Here is an 18,590-nt window from a genome sequence, read left to right as displayed (position 1 = left end):
TGGCACTATAGGGGCTTCCTAAATGCGGCATGCCCCCAGAGCAAAATTTGCGTTCAAAAAGCCAAATGTGACTCCTTCTCTTCTGAGACCTGTAGTGCGCCAGCAGAGCACTTTTCACTCCCATATGGGGTGTTTTCTGAATCGGGAGAAATTGGGCTTCAAATTATTGGGGTATTTTCTGCTATTACCCTTTTTAAAAATAAAAAATTTTTGGGAAAACAAGCATTTTAGGTAAAATTTTTTTTTTTTTTTTTTACATTTGCAAAAGTCGTGAAACACCTGTGGGGTATTAAGGTTCACTTTATCCCATGTTACATTCCCCGAGGGGTCTAGTTTCCAAAATGGTATGCCATGTGTTTTTTTTTTGCTGTTCTGGCACCATAAGGGCTTCCTAAAGGTAACATGCCCCCCAAAAACCATTTCAGAAAAACGTACTCTCCAAAATCCCCTTGTCGCTCCTTCCCTTCTGAGCCCTCTACTGCGCCCGCCGAACACTTTACATAGACATATGAGGTATGTGCTTACTCGAGAGAAATTGGGCTACAAATACAAGTAAAAATTTTGTCCTTTTACCCCTTCAAAAAATTCAAAAATTGGGTCTACAAGAACATGTGAGTGTAAAAAATGAAGATTGTGAATTTTCTCCTTCACTTTGCTGCTATTCGTGTGAAACTCCTAAAGGGTTAAAACGCTGACTGAATGTCATTTTGAATACTTTGGGGGGTGTAGTTTTATAATGGGGTCATTTATGGGGTATTTCTAATATGAAGACCCTTCAAATCCACTTCAAACCTGAACTGGTCCCTGAAAAATACTGAGTTTGAAAATTTTGTGAAAAATCGGAAAATTGCTGCTGACCGTTGAAGCCCTCTGATGTCTTCCAAAAGTAAAAACACATCAATTTTATGATGCAAACATAAAGTAGACATATTGTATATGTGAACCAAAAAAAAAATGTATTCGTAATATCCATTTTCCTTACAAGCAGAGAGCTTCAAAGTTAGAAAAATGCTAAATTTTCAAATTTTTCATCAAATTTACGGATTTTTCACCAAGAAAGGATGCAAGTATCGACAAAAATTTACCACTATGTTAAAGTAGAATATGTCACGAAAAAACAATCTCTGAATCAGAATGATAACTAAAAGCATTCCAGAGTTATTAATGTTTAAAGTGACAGTGGTCAGATGTGCAAAAAAACGCTCCGGTCCTTAAGGCCAAAATGGGCTCCGTCCTGAAGGGGTTAAGGGGTTAAAATTTGGAATGTACTCTGGACTTGGTACATTGGGGTCAAATTGTGAGAAATTAAAATGAAAAGGGAAAATTTAGTACTGCATGGAAGTGTGATACTCCCTGAAACAGTTTTTATTGCAGAGGCCCGGATGATCGGGGCAGGTGTCCCACTGAGTGGTGGTGTCCTTCCGTATCCCCCTCTTGTCCTTCCGTATCCCCCTCTTGTCCTTCCGTATCCCCCTCTTGTCCTTCCGTATCCCCCTCTTGTTCTTCCGTATCCCCCTCTTGTCCTTCCGTATCCCCCTCTTATCCTTCCGTATCCCCCTCTTGTCCTTCCGTATCCCCCTCTTGTTCTTCCGTATCCCCCTCTTGTCCTTCCATATCCCCCTCTTGTTCTTCCGTATCCCCCTCTTGTCCTTCCGTATCCCCCTCTTATCCTTCCGTATCCCCCTCTTGTCCTTCCGTATCCCCCTCTTGTTCTTCCGTATCCCCCTCTTGTCCTTCCGTATCCCCCTCTTGTCCTTCCGTATCCCCCTCTTGTTCTTCCGTATCCCCCTCTTGTCCTTCCGTATCTCCCTCTTGTCCTTCCGTATCCCCCTCTTGTCCTTCCGTATCCCCCTCTTGTCCTTCCGTATCCCCCTCTTGTACTTCTGGACTCCTATTACGAGCGGCATGGATGCTCTTACTAGTGTCAGCCACTGGCTCAATATTATGGAGGGGGTGTGGCCTCGCCTGTCGGCATCTTCGCCACCTTCTGGGGGACTCATCCTCAGTGCTAGATGATGAGGAGGACGAGGAAGAACACAGGAAAGTAGGATCTTCCTCATCCTCACTGGCAGACTCAGAGTCAGAGGCAAGTAAAGCATTTGCCTCCTCCGCCGAAAATGCCCGGCAAGCCATCGCCTTTTTTCCACTGTGTCAGGCGGGGAAGTGTGTAGTGTATGTGCTTGGTGTGAACTATATATAATGGTGGGTCCCGTGACCCGTATGACCGGAATTGCTGCAGATCGCTGGTGTGAATTCATCGGCGATCTGGGGCGATCACCGACATGGGGGGTCAGGACCCCCCTCGGCGTTGTCACGGGATGCCTGCTGAATGATTTCAGCTGTCATCCCGCTCCGGTCCCTGCCCGGTGCGCAGCGGGGACCGAAATTCCCACGGGCGTACAGGTACGCCCTGGGTCCTTAAGTGGTTAATGCTGGAAAGAGAGAAAAATCCTGTAGAGAGATGGAATGGTGACATCGTATCCTCCAGGGATCGTATTCCTGGGGAAGAAACCACAGAGCTGGAGATGATGGAGATGACTGAAATAATGAAGATTATTGAGATGACGGAGCTGTTGGAGATGACGGAGCTGTTGGAGATGACGGAGCTGTTGGAGATGACATAGATGATGGAAATGACAGATGATGGAGATTATTGAGAAGACAGGTTATGGAAATTATGGAGATAATGGAGATGATGAAGCTGATTGAGATGACAAAGATGATGGAGATTATTGAGATGATGGAGATCACAGAGATGATGGAGATTAAGGTCGATAAATAACATGGGTAAAGTGAATAAAATCCCCCCCCCCCCCCCCCAAAAAAAAAAAAAAAAAAACATTAAAAAGACTGAAGGAAATAAGATAATACCAAAAAGGAACACATGGCGCTGGGAGCATAGACATAAACAGGGGCACAGGAGCATTGCGGGAGCAAGATTCCAGTAACCGTTTGTACAATATCTAATACTTGGGCCCAGAGGGTCTTAAAGGGGTACTCTGGAGGGAATACATATTTATAAATTACTTATGTAAAAATCTTAACCCTTCCAGTACTTATCAGCTGCTGTAGGCTCCACAGGAAGTTGGGTAGTTTTTTTCCAGTCTGAGCACAGTGCTCTCTGCTGCCACCTCTGTCCGTGTCAGGAACGGTCAAGATTAGGAGCAAATCCCCATAGCAAACCTCTCCTGCTTTTGAGCCCTTTGGCTCTATCCTGAGGCTATATTTATGTCCAATCTGCTTCCCCTAGAGCTTCTGCAAAACTAGAACTTCCAGCATGACTGGACAGCCATACTTCAGTGGATAACATTTTATTTAATTTTTTATTATTTTTATTTTCAAAATAATTGGTGCCAGAAAGTTAGACAAATTTGTAAATTACTTATATATATAAAAATCTAAATCCTTCCAGTACTTATCAGCTGCTGTATGCTCCACAGGAGGTTATGTAGTTCTTTCCTGTCTGACCACAGTGCTCTCTGCTGACACCTCTGTCCGTGTCAGGAACTGTCCAGAGTAGAAGCAAATCCCCATAGCAAACCTCTCCTGCTCTGGACAGTTCCTGACATGTACAAAGATGGCAGCAGAGAGCACTGTGATCAGACTGGAAAAAACTACACAACTTCCTCTGGAGCATACAGCAGCTAAGTACTGGAAGGGTTCAGATTTTTGTATAGAAATCATTTACAAATCTATATAACTTTCTGGTACCAGTGGAGCTGAAAATAATTGTTGAGTACCCCTTTAAGTGCTAATGGCTGTCCGGGCATGCTGGGAGTTGTAGTTTTACAACAGCTGGAGGCACCCTGGTTAGAAAACACTGGTATTATGCCTAAATCACATGGCCAAAACTAGCATTATTGCATTCTGCATCTCAGTTAATATGAATGGATTCAGTTGCATTGTGATCCGCAATTTGCTGCAACTGCGAACATAAATCCGCCCTCTGTTTTGTCGCAGTTGCGGCCCCTTCCGTGTCCTCTGATTATCAGTATTTTAGCCATTTTGCATCTGTTTATCCAAAGTGCATTTTCTGCCAGGAAAAGCCCATCTGTAGTTACGGTACAAAAATATGGATGTAAAAATGGCGCAATTCTTGTGTACTTTGTCCGCAGTTTAGGTCTGTACATTCATATACCAAAACGTTGATATAAAAGAAGCCTAATACGATGATTAAGCGTAATTTACATGGGACTGTAAATCCTCTTTAATTACATGTACACTTTAATACTAATACGATATTAATAACCCTCGGCTCTCATTGACTTTGGCGCCATCTGATTCTCGCTGGTTTCCGGCCCATATTTCTCTTCCCTCGTTTATTATGTAATGGAGGGCGGATTATTAACATCTGGTTTATTAAGGATGCACAAATCCCCAATTATTTGTCACCTCCCCCCCCCCGCAGTTTACAATACAATTATTGATTGATTTGTAAACCATTAGTAATAAACTAGTGGGAGGCGAATGATTAGGAGCCGAGCTGAGAGGTAATTGCGCCACATAACTCACTCGCCGCCGTTCTCCTAATCTGGCTCCGCAGCCGTCCCCTCCATTAATATTGTTTCGCTCCACCTGTAGTCGTCGGATCCCATCTGGTTATTACATTGCACACTGTAACAAAGTGTCAGCTCATGGGGTCCACAGTGGGATTAAAGCACAATCCATCCAGCTCCGTATTTCATCTGGTCAGCCGCTGCCCGAGCAGACGAGGTTACGGTAAATGGCGCCGGTGCTGATAACAGGACACTTTGTTTCTTCTATGGGGAGAATAAAGAGCCACAATAAATAAAAGAGATGAACATATAGCAGTACCCCTATATATATATTATACACCTCTGCTCTATCTGTATACTGCTGCTGCTATCTCTATGGGATCAGGATATATAGTAGTTATACACCTCCCCTACAGCTCTATCTGTATACTGCTGCTATCTCTATGGGATCAGGATATATAGTAATTATACACCTCTCCCCCAGCTCTATCTGTATACTGCTGCTATCTCTATGGGATCAGGATATATAGTAATTATACACCTCTCCCCCAGCTCTATCTGTATATTGTTGCTATCTCTATGGGATCAGGATCTATAGTAGTTATACACCTCCCCTCCAGCTCTATATGTATACTGCTGCTATCTCTATGGGATCAGGATATATAGTAGTCATTCACCTCCCCTCCAGCTCCATCTGTATACTGCTGCTGTCTCTATGGGATCAGGATATATAGTAGTTATACACCTCCCCTCCAGCTCTATCTGTATACTGTTGCTATCTCTATGGGATTAGGATCTATAGTAGTTATACACCTCCCCTTCAGATCTATCTGTATACTGTTGCTATATCTATGGGATCAGGATATTTTGTAGTCATACACCTCCCCTCCAGCTCTATCTGTATACTGTTGCTATATCTATGGGATCAGGATCTATAGTAGTTATACACCTCCCTTCCAGCTCTATCTGTATACTGCTGCTATCTCTATGGGACCAGGATATATAGTAGTCATTCACCTCCCCTCCAGCTCCATCTGTATACTGCTGCTATCTCTATGGGATAAGGATATATAGTAGTCATTCACCTCTCCTTCAGCTCTATCTGTATACTGCTGCTATCTCTATGGGATCAGGATATATAGTAGTCATTCACCTCCCCTGCAGCTCCATCTGTATACTGCTGCTATCTCTATGGGATCAGGATCTATAGTAGTTATACACCTCCCCTTCAGCTCTATCTGTATACTGCTGCTATCTCTATGGGATCAGGATCTATAGTAGTCATTCACCTCCCCTCCAGCTCCATCTGTATACTGCTGCTATCTCTATGGGATCAGGATATATAGTAGTCATTCACCTCCCCTGCAGCTCCATCTGTATACTGCTTCTATCTCTATGGGATCAGGATCTATAGTAGTTATACACCTCCCCTTCTGCTCTATCTGTATACTGCTGCTATCTCTATGGGATCAGGATCTATAGTAGTCATTCACCTCCCCTCCAGCTCCATCTGTATACTGCTGCTATCTCTATGGGATCAGTATATTTAGTAGTCATACACCTCCCCTCTAGCTCCATCTGTATACTGCTGCTATCTCTATGGGATCAGTATATTTAGTAGTCATACACCTCCCCTCCAGCTCCATCTGTATACTGCTGCTATCTCTATGGGATCAGTATATTTAGTAGTCATACACCTCCCCTCCAGCTCCATCTGTATACTGCTGCTATCTCTATGGGATCAGTATATTTAGTAGTCATACACCTCCCCTCCAGCTCCATCTGTATACTGCTGCTATCTCTATGGGATCAGTATATTTAGTAGTCATACACCTCCCCTCCAGCTCCATCTGTATACTGCTGCTATCTCTATGGGATCAGTATATTTAGTAGTCATACACCTCCCCTCCAGCTCCATCTGTATACTGCTGCTATCTCTATGGGATCAGTATATTTAGTAGTCATACACCTCCCCTCCAGCTCCATCTGTATACTGCTGCTATCTCTATGGGATCAGTATATTTAGTAGTCATACACCTCCCCTCCAGCTCTATCTGTATACTGCTGCTATCTCTATGGGATCAGTATATTTAGTAGTCATACACCTCCCCTCCAGCTCCATCTGTATACTGCTGCTATCTCTATGGGATCAGTATATTTAGTAGTCATACACCTCCCCTCCAGCTCTATCTGTATACTGCTGCTATCTCTATGGGATCAGTATATTTAGTAGTCATACACCTCCCCTCCAGCTCTATCTGTATACTGCTGCTATCTCTATGGGATCAGTATATTTAGTAGTCATACACCTCCCCTCCAGCTCCATCTGTATACTGTTGCCGCTATCTCTATGTAAAGTTATAAATCTCCCTTGAGGTTCTGTTCACACATGGGCCCTCACTTACTATTCTAAACCCGACTTGTTTTGTCGGGTTTTTTTGGCGCATCTTTGTCTGTGACATGCCGCAGACATCGTGCGCCAGTCTGCAACACGATGCGACATTTTTTCCCGACTGACCCGATGTGGATTCTCCCAAACCCGAAAAAGGGGCGTAACCCGACATTTCTGAGCTTTCCCACGTATTTATAAAGGTTTCCAACCCGAATTTGTTGAATTGTTGTGGGTTTTTTCCCGACAGCTCAGAGGAGTTGGAAACCAAAACCAACAAAACCCACGAGCGACAAACAGGATGCGACATAATAATAAATACCAGGGGAAAAAGCAACATAATAATAAATACCAGGGGAAAAAAGAATCGGGTAAGAAAGAAACATAGACTTACAACCCGATTTTCTAAGTAAATGAGGGCCATGATGTTGTTGATGCATTTTCCCAAAATTGAGGGAAATTAGAACTATTTTCCTAAGACTGCAAAAAATACATAATTTTTACAGCTCAAAACACTATAATATTTATAATATACTACACAAAATGTGGTAAAAAAAAAAGCAACATTTGAACACGGCCCAAAGACTTCAAATCTTCATAAAACACCTCAGTGTCACCTTTACCTCATGGAGATGTTGTTCTTTGTTGTTCTTTGAATAAGAAAACATTTTAAAGCTGCAGGTATTGTTAAGTGACTCCCATTTGTCTCAGCAGTTTAGGCTGCTGGAGTCTAGCAAGGTAATAAGATCCCCAGGTGTAGTGATGAGACTTCACCCCCTCTCTCTGCAGTGTATGATTTGAATGATGGAATTGGAACCAATATGGATAAAAAAATTAAAAAAAAAGCATGCCTGCCACAACAGCTAAAACAGGTCAGCACAAGGCATACACATGCATAAAGGGGTACTCCGGTGGAAAACATTTTTTATTTTTATTTTTTTAAATCAACTGGTGCCAGAAAGTTAAACAGATTTGTAAATTACTTCTATTAAAAATCTTAATCCTTCTAGTACTTATTAGCTGCTGAATACTACAGAGGAAATTATTTTCTTTTTGGAACACAGAGCTCTCTGCTGACATCTCTGTCCATTTTAAGAACTGTCCAGAGTAGGAGAAAATCCTCATAGAAAACATATTCTGCTCTGGACAGTTCCTAAAATGGACAGAGATGTCAGCAGAGAGCACTGTGTTCCAAAAAGAAAATAATTTCCTCTGTAGTATTCAGCAGCTAATAAGTAATGGAAGGATTAAGATTTTTTAATAGAAGTAATTTACAAATCTGTTTAACTTTCTGGCACCAGTTGATTTAAATAAATAAAAAAAGTTTTCCACCGGAGTACCCCTTTAATATCAGAGTTAGAGTGTCCACATAATAAAACCAAAATGCTCATCTAAGGGTCTATTCACACAGTGGAATTCCGGCTGAAATGAAAGCCCAATATACTTCTATGGGATTCCGCACTCCCGTCGACACTTCGGAATTTCCGATTGCGGAATTCCGCTAGCGGAATTCCGCAAGCGGAAATTCCGAAGTGTCGAATGGAGTGCGGAATCCCATAGAAGTGTATTGGGCTTTCATTTCAGCCGGAATTCCGCTGTGTGAATAGACCCTAAGGCTGGGTTCACACTGTGGAATTTCTGGACAGAATTTCTGCCAGAGATCAAGCATACGGCACTAGGACCGCACGGACTGCATTGCCGTCCCCATAGATGTCAATGCATTTCTGAGCAGATCTCCCAAAAGATACAGCCAGATATGCATTGCCATCTATGGGGACAGCAATACAGTCCGTGCGGTCCTAGTGCCGCTGGCTCAATCTCCGGCAGAAATTCTGCCCAGATGTTCCGTAGTGTGAACCCAGCCTAAAGGACCAGAATTCACGTGACAAATGGGATCAGCCAACAATACTACTCTGGTCAGTGACTAACTGCTGCTGCCAGACACCCAGCTTTTTAAGGAGCTTTGTCTGCAGTATCCATTAATGGAGAGATCCCAGAAGGGTGGGTGGGCTGCCGGGGCCCTATGCAGGGCCACATCCGCCCACCCTCCTGGGACCTCTCCATTCATATATGTCCGACACCAGACCCCCATGGACCAGGGAGCAGTCACTTACTACATGACAGCTGGAAGTTGTTTTTTAAATATTTATTAGAATGTGGAGCACATGGCTGACGGGTACATCGTGTCTCCTGTTGGCAGAACTTCAAGGGATAACACACGGATCATACACAGCGCCCATGCTGAGCGGAACATTCACACGACTAACACTGAAATAGTCAGAATCTGCACCGTGTAAAGACGACGCCTGTAAAGGGAAATCATCGCGATTATAACTGTATAATAATTAAAGGAAAAGCAACAGGAAGGGAAATGATCAGCACAATATACATTATATATAAAAGACATCCCCTACATTTCTGCATGCATACAACTAGTAATAAACTGCAACATATAGGGAAAAGGAGTAAAATATATATATATATATATATATATATATATATATATATATATAGCAAAATCATGTGTAGTTGCAGTATCTTGTAATAACCTTCTTTATTGGACTAACAAGATTATATAGAGAAGCTTTCGGGATTCCTCCCTTTATCAAGTCATAAGCATTTATGAGCTCACAAAGAGAAAACACACGTTCTGTCTCACAGAATATGCAGGGGTTAAAACAACATATGTGGAGAATGGACATTAAGTTGGGCCATACATTGTATAGTTATAGGATGATAGATACAGATAAGGATGAGGGGGGGGGGGGGGGGGCGGATCCAGAGTGGAGTCTCGGGAGGGGCACTATTAGAGTATTTTGTGTTGGCGGACAGAAAATAAGATTACGGAACTTACTATATTATTAAATGTATCATACAGTCCTAACCTTGTTTAAGACTCTTAGGCCATGCTCACATGTCAGAATAATTATCAAATATACCAATTGCCACAGAATGGGAAAGTGCTAAAGAAATTTTTACCATTTAAAACTACAGCTCCCAGTATGACCTAAGCAGTGGTGAGGGGATGCTGGGAGTTGTTGTTTCACCCATCATTACTGCAGAACTTACAAGTAACTCCAGCTCTGATGGGACATAGTGAGGAGAATACAGAATGATATCAGTGATTACAGGTGACCTCTTCTCTATAGTGAGGAGAATACACAATATCAGTGACTACAGGTGACGTCTTCTCTATAGTGAGGAGAATACACAATGATATCAGTGACTACAGGTGACGTCTTCTCTATAGTGAGGAGAATACAAAATGATATCAGTGATTACAGATGACCTCTTCTCTATAGTGAGGAGAATATACAATGATATCAGTGATTACAGATGACCTCTTCTCTATAGTGAGGAGAATACACAATGATATCAGTGTCTACAGGTGACGTCTTCTCTATAGTGAGGAGAATACACAATGATATCAGTGACTACAGGTGACGTCTTCTCTATAGTGAGGAGAATACAAAATAATATCAGTGATTACAGATGACCTCTTCTCTATAGTGAGGAGAATACACAATGATATCAGTGACTACAGGTGACGTCTTCTCTATAGTGAGGAGAATACACAATGATATCAGTGATTACAGATGACGTCTTCTCTATAGTGAGGAGAATACACTGATATCAGTGTCTACAGGTGACGTCTTCTCTATTGTGAGGAGAATACACAATGATATCAATGACTACAGGTGACGTCTTCTCTATAGTGAGGAGAATACAAAATGATATCAGTGATTACAGGTGACCTCTTCTCTATAGTGAGGAGAATACACAATGATATCAGTGACTACAGGTGACGTCTTCTCTATAGTGAGGAGAATACACAATGATATCAGTGATTACAGATGACCTCTTCTCTATAGTGAGGAGAATACACAATGATATCAGTGATTACAGGTGACGTCTCCCCTATAGTGAGGAGAATACACAATGATATCAGTGACTACAGGTGACGTCTTCTCTATAGTGAGGAGAATACACAATGATATCAGTGATTACAGGTGACGTCTTCTCTATAGTGAGGAGAATACACAATGATATCAGTGACTACAGGTGACGTCTTCTCTATAGTGAGGAGAATACACAATGATATCAGTGACTAGAGGTGACGTCTTCTCTATAGTGAGGAGAATACACAATATCAGTGACTACAGGTGACCTCTTCTCTATAGTGAGGAGAATACACAATGATATCAGTGATTACAGGGGACGTCTCCCCTATAGAGAGGAGAATACACAATGATATCAGTGATTACAGGTGACGTCTTCTCTATAGTTAGGAGAATACACAATGATATCAGTGACTACAGGTGATGTCTTCTCTATAGTGAGGAGAATACACAATGATATCAGTGACTACAGGTGACGTCTTCTCTATAGTGAGGAGAATACACAATGATATCAGTGACTACAGGTGATGTCTTCTCTATAGTGAGGAGAATACACAATGATATCAGTGACTACAGGTGACGTCTTCTCTATAGTGAGGAGAATACACAATGATATCAGTGACTACAGGTGACGTCTTCTCTATAGTGAAGAGAATACACAATGATATCAGTGACTACAGGTGACGTCTTCTCTATAGTCTTTCCTTATCTAATTCAGATGGTAAATACCACCAGGATTTGTTCCAGCTAAATCTTCTCTCTGCAGAACTTGATGCCCAGACGTCTTCTCACTATGTCAGCACATTCTGATCCTCTATATGAAAACAATAATTATCATAATACTGCCAAACACTGTATTCTTTGAATATAATACTGGCACACACCCTCTGAATATAATTCTGACACACTGTACCCCCTGAATATACAACACACTGTACCCTCTGAATATAATGCCGCCATACACTGTACCCTCTGAATATAATACTATCACACACTGCACCCTCTGAATATAATACTACCACACACTGCACTCTCTGAATATAATACTACCACACACTGCACTCTCTGAATATAATACTACCACACACTGTGCCCTCTAAATATAATACTACCACACACTGCACTCTCTGAATATAATACTACCACACACTGCACTCTCTGAATATAATACTACCACACACTGTGCCCTCTATATGTAATACTACCAAACACTGCACCCTCTGAATATAATACTATCACATACTGCACCCTCTAAATATAATACTATCACACACTGCACCCTCTGAATATAATACTATCACACAATGTACCCTCTAAATATAATACTATCACACACTGTACCCACTGAATATAATACTATCACACACTGTGCCCTCTATATGTAATACTACCAAACACTGCACCCTCTGAATATAATACTATCACACACTGCACCCTCTAAATATAATACTATCACACACTGCACCCTCTGAATATAATACTATCACACACTGCACCCTCTAAATATAATACTATCACACACTGCACCCTCTAAATATAATGCTATCACACTCTGCACCCTCTAAATATAATACTATCACACACTGCACCCTCTGAATATAATACTATCACACACTGCACCCTCTAAATATAATACTATCACACACTGCACCCTCTAAATATGATACTATCACACACTGCACCCTCTGAATATAATACTATCACACACTGCACTCTATAAATATAATACTATTACACACTGCACCCTCTAAATATAATACTATCACACACTGCACCCTCTGAATATAATACTATCACACACTGTACCCACTGATTATAATACTATCACACATTGTGCCCTCTAAATATAATACTATCACACACTGCACCCTCTGAATATAATACTATCACACACTGCACCCTCTAAATATAATAATATCACACACTGTACCCACTGAATATAATACTACCACACACTGTGCCCTCTAAATTTAATACTACCACACAGTGCATTCTCTGAATATAACTTGCTGTGCAGTGCACCCTCTGAGTAAAATACCGTAATATATGTATTGTGGCCCCTAAAAAACATACCACCCCAGAAATTCCTCATAATATACACTATACTTCTGAAAGGCAAAACCCTCTGTGCCTTCACATATAGTAATAATGCCCCATCTTGTGCCCTTACATATAATAATTATCACCCGTCCTGTTCCCCCCACATATAATGCCCCCCATGCTGTGCCCCTCACATATAATGCTCCTGTCATGTGCCCCACACATATAATGCCCCCTGTGCTGTGCCCTTCACATATAATGCCCCCATTCTTTGCCCCTCACATACAATGCCTCCATCATGCGCCCCTCATATATAATGCCCCCATCATGCGTCCCGCACATATAATGCCCCCATCATGCGTCCCGCACATATAATGCCCCCTGTGTTGTGCCCCTCACATATAATGCCCCCATCATGCGCCCCTCACATATAATGCCCCCTGTGCTGTGCCCCTCACATATAAAGCCCCCTGTCCTGTCCCCTCAGGGGGCATTATATGTGAGGGGCACAGCACAGGGGGCATTATATGTTTGGAGCACATGACAGGAACATTATATGTGAGGGGCACAGTACAGGGGGCATTATATATGAGGGGCGCATGATGGGGGCATTATATGTGAGGGGCAAAGAATGGGGGCATTATATGTGAGGGGCACAGCACAGAGGGCATTATATGTGAGGGGCGCATGATGGGGGCATTATATATGAGGGGCGCATGATGGGGAATTATATGTGAGGGGCACAGCACAGGGGGCATTATATGTGTGGGACACAGCACAGGGGGCAATATATGTGAGGGGAACAGCACAGGGGACATTATATGTGAGGGGCACAGGACAGGGGGCATTATATGATATAATGCCCCCTGTTCTGTGCCCCACACATATAATGCCCCCTGTCATGTGCTCTTCACATATAATGCCCCCTGTGCTTTGCCCTGCAGACCCTCATTAAATATTCCCTTTTCTCTGACCCCCCCTCCTCCTAACAGTGGTGCATATCCTGTTTCCCTAATCCCCTGGACCCTGAGCATACCCTTACTTACAGTATGTAGGCCGCAGGGACGGGTCCTCCAGGCGCTGGCGCGATGTTGTGACGTCATCGCGCCGGCCTTTAGTGGAGTGGAGTGGAGTGCAGCTCACACGCTGTGTACTCACAGCGTGTGTGAAAGGTTAGTGAATGGTGGAGCGGGAGATTACAGCTTCGGCTCCACCATGCTAGGGAGCGGGGGGGGGGGCAGCAATCTCGGGGGGGGCAATTACCCCGTTGCCCCCCCCTGGATCCGCCACTGGGGGGGGGGGGCTGGTGAGAATGGTGATTACGCTGGACAGAGGAGAAAGGACAATTTTACTACAGAACCATAGACTGAAGATAAGACTAGACAGGGGAGGGGGAGCAGGGGTGTGATGGAGTTAGAGCAGGGAGAGGGAAGACAGTTTAGCAAAGGTTATAGGAAATTTTGATAATGGGATAAGAAGCTTAAATCCACATTAAGTCCTCTGTTCTTGGAGTCATAAAAAACTATCATTTTGGCTTCAAATGTCTTTCTTTCCTGGGTGTTCTTGAAGTTTCCTTTCAGGATCTTGATTTTGAGGTCCTGTAGGGAGGGACCTGTTTGGGTGAAATGGTGTCCAACTGGGGTGCGATAGTCCTTTTCTCTATGGTTATTGATGGACGATCTGTGGAGGTTCATCCTTTTGTTGAGTGGCTGACTGGTCTCCCCAATGTAACATCCCAGGTCACACTTGGTGCATTGTATCATGTAGACTACATTCTCTGTGGTGCACGAGTATTGTCCCTTGATGTTATATGTCTTGTCGTTGTGGCCTCAGGATTTGTGCAGATGTGTTGACAGAGTTTACAGCGCGGTTTGGCGCAGGGTTTGGTCCCATTGTCTGTATCTGATGTGTCTGTGGGTAGTTTCCTATTGACCAGCTTTTGTTTTAAGTTGGGTGGTTGTCTGAAGGCCAAGATGGGTGGTTCAGGGAAGATTTGCTTTAACACCTCATCTTCTGCTAGTAATGGCTGCAGGTCCTTGATGATTTTGATGATTTCCTCAAGGGTGGGATTGTATGTGGTCACCAGTGGTATGCGTGATGAGGTTTGTTTCTCTCTGTATTGCAGCAGGTGTGACTCCTAACTACTACTCCTAACTAATCTATATATATATATATATACATATATATATATATATATATATATATATATATATATGTAAAGTGTGTCTACACTAGTAGTTATATTCTTGTATATAGGAGGCAGTATTACAGTAGTTATATTCTTGTATATAGGAGCAGTATTATAGTAGTTATATTCTTGTATATAGGAGACAATATTATAGTAGTTATATTCTTGTATATAGGAGCGGTATTATAATAGTTATATTCTTGTATATAGGAGCAGTATTATAGTAGTTATATTCTTGTATATAGGAGCAGTATTATAGTAGTTATATTCTTGTATATAGGAGCAGTATTATAGTAGTTATATTCTTGTATATAGGAACAGTATTATAGTAGTTATATTCTTGTATATAGGAGCAGTATTATAGTAGTTATATTCTTGTATATAGGAGCAGTATTATAGTAGTTATATTCTTGTATATAGGAGCAGTATTATAGTAGTTATATTCTTGTATATAGGAGACAGTATTATAGTAGTTATATTCTTGTATATAGGAGCAGTATTATAGTAGTTATATTCTTGTATATAGGAGCAGTATTATAGTAGTTATATTCTTGTATATAGGAGCAGTATTATAGTAGTTATATTCTTGTATATAGGAGCACTATTATGGTAGTTATATTCTTGTATATAGGAGCAGTATTATAGTAGTTATGTTCTTGTATATAGGAGAAGTGTTATAGTAGTTATATTCTTGTATATAGGAGGCAGTATTATAGTAGTTATATTCTTGTATATAGGGGCAGTATTATAATAGTTATAGTCTTGTATATAGGAGCGATATTATAGTAGTTATACTCCTGTATATAGGAGCAGTATTATAGTAGTTATGTTAATGTATATAGGAGCAGTATTATAGTAGTTATATTCTTGTATATAGGAGGCAGTATTATAGTAGTTATATTCTTGTATATAGGGGCAGTATTATAATAGTTATATTCTTGTATATAGGAGCTGTATTATAGTAGTTATATTCTTGTATATAGTGTGGCAGTGTGGCAAGGAAAGGGTGTATTTCCTTGGCTCACCCTGCAGAAGCTCTCACCTGCTTCTTAAGTAATGAGGCAGGAAGGAAGGGAAGTGTATATGAAATGGAGACTCAGTCTAATCTGGGCTCTTCCTAGGAGACAGCATGTGGGCTGTAGGGAAGAGACAGAGCCTGCTGAGGAGTACACAGCCCAAGCTATGAGAGGCTCAAAGAGAGTGACATGAAGTGTGAGTAGAAGGTTGCAGGGGACATATGTTTAACCGGCTGAGGGAAGCTCAGCGGTTGTTAGTCAGGACAAGCTGATCTGTTTAGTCAGTGACCAGACGGTCTAGGATTTTGTTTTGTTCCTGCTTTTTGTTTATTTCTTTCCCTGCAACCTGTCTAATAAAACTGGCAAGGTGCCAGATTTGCATTATAAGCGTTCGTTTGCTGGTTTATTGAGAAGAAACGCATCCTGTGGCGTGGTCCAGGACGATCCCAGAGCTAATCCCCAAGACGGATCGTCACAATAGGGACAGTATTATAGTAGTTATATTCTTGTATATAGAAGCAGTATTATAGTAGTTATATTCTTGTATAAAGGAGCAGTATTATAGTAGTTATATTCTTGTATATAGGGGCAGTATTATAGTAGTTATATTCTTGTATATAGGAGCAGTATTATAGTAGTTATATTCTTGTATATAGGAGCAGTATTATAGTAGTTATATTCTTGTATATATGAGCAGTATTATAGTAGTTATATTCTTGTATATAGGAGCATTATTATAGTAGTTATATTATTGTATATAGGAGCAGTATTATAGTAGTTATATTCTTGTATATAGGAGCAATATTATAGTAGTTATATTATTGTATATAAGAGCAGTATTATAGTAGTTATATTCTTGTATACAGGAGCAGTATTATAGTAGTTATATTCTTGTATATAGGAGCAGTATTATAGTAGTTATATTATTGTATATAAGAGCAGTATTATAGTAGTTATATTCTTGTATACAGGAGCAGTATTATAGTAGTTATATTCTTGTATATAGGAGCAGTATTATAGTAGTTATATTATTGTATATAAGAGCAGTATTATAGTAGTTATATTCTTTTATATAGGGAGCAGTATTATCGTAGTTATATTCTTGTATATAGGAGCAGTATTATAGTAGTTATATTCTTGTATATAGGAGCATTATTATCGTAGTTATATTCTTGTATATAGGAGCAGTATTATAGTAGTTATATTCTTGTATATAGGAGCATTATTATAGTAGTTATATTCTGGTATATAGGAGCAGTATTATAGTAGTTATATTCTTGTATATAGGAGCAGTATTATCGTAGTTATATTCTTGTATATAGGATATATAGGAGGCAGTATTATAGTATTTATATTCTTGTATATAGGAGACAGTATTATAGTAGTTATATTCTTGTATATAGGAGCAGTATTATAGTATTTATATTCTTGTATATAGGAGACAGTATTATAGTAGTTATATTCTTGTATATAGGAGCAGTATTATAGTAATTATATTCTTCACCGTAGCGGGCAGTATTCGGATATTTTTTCACACGCATATTTTCTGGCTTTTTTTGGGATATCTGCCACTAGTGTTGCTTGCGAATATTCGCAATGCGAATTTTATTCACGAATATTGCATATTCGTGAATTCTCGCGAATATAGCACTATATATGCGCAATGACGAATATTCGTTTTTTTTTTTTTCACAGCACACATCACAGTGATCATCCCTCTGCTTCCAGCTTGTGTGGTGTAAAGAAGGCTCTAATACTACTGTGTGAGTCTGGCGTACGAATTTTCGCATATGCTAATTTTCGCATATGTGAATTTTTGCTTATGCTAATTTTTTCATATGTTAATTTTTCGCATAACCAGATGTTCGCATATGCGAAAATAAAACATGAATATTACGAATATGCGAATTTAGCGAATATATGACGAATATTCGTCCATATATTCGCAAAATATCGCAAATTCTAATATGGCCTATGCCGCTCAACACTATCTGCCACTGCAGTTTTTGAGCAAAAGCCAGAAGTATAGTGAATAGGAATGTGGAATATAAAAGAAAGCACTAAGGCTGGGTTCACATATATCAGGTGTCTTGCACAGTTTCCATTCGGCGTGCACCGGAGGGAAACTGATGCTACAACTGATCTCATTCATTTGAACGGGACAGTTCACAAACATTCAGCTTCTCAATTTTGACAAAGGATGGTTGGACACGCCGGAGGGCACCGGACAGGGGAACCCAGCTTGATGTTCTCCCCTGTCTGCTGTACAGAAACAATGGACGCCGAATGACTTACAACTGATGACAAATTGTCATCAGTTGTTGCATCAGTTGCGTCGAGATTTATGCTGAGTTCTCCTATGCCGGACATTTGGGAACCCAGCATTATACTTCTCCTTCATTATGAATCCTATTCTGGTGCATGTAGTTTACTTATTTATTCTATAGGCTTTATATGGATCATGTTATGATCGTTTTCTCCTCTTGCGTCCTCTTCCTCCTCCTTTATACAGAGCTCCTGTCCTTTCAGATGACTTGTTATTAGGTGATAATCTCCTGTTCC

Source organism: Hyla sarda, chromosome 9 (assembly GCF_029499605.1).
Source record: "Hyla sarda isolate aHylSar1 chromosome 9, aHylSar1.hap1, whole genome shotgun sequence".
Classification (NCBI taxonomy): Eukaryota; Metazoa; Chordata; class Amphibia; order Anura; family Hylidae; genus Hyla; species Hyla sarda.
This window is presented reverse-complemented; position numbering follows the sequence as displayed.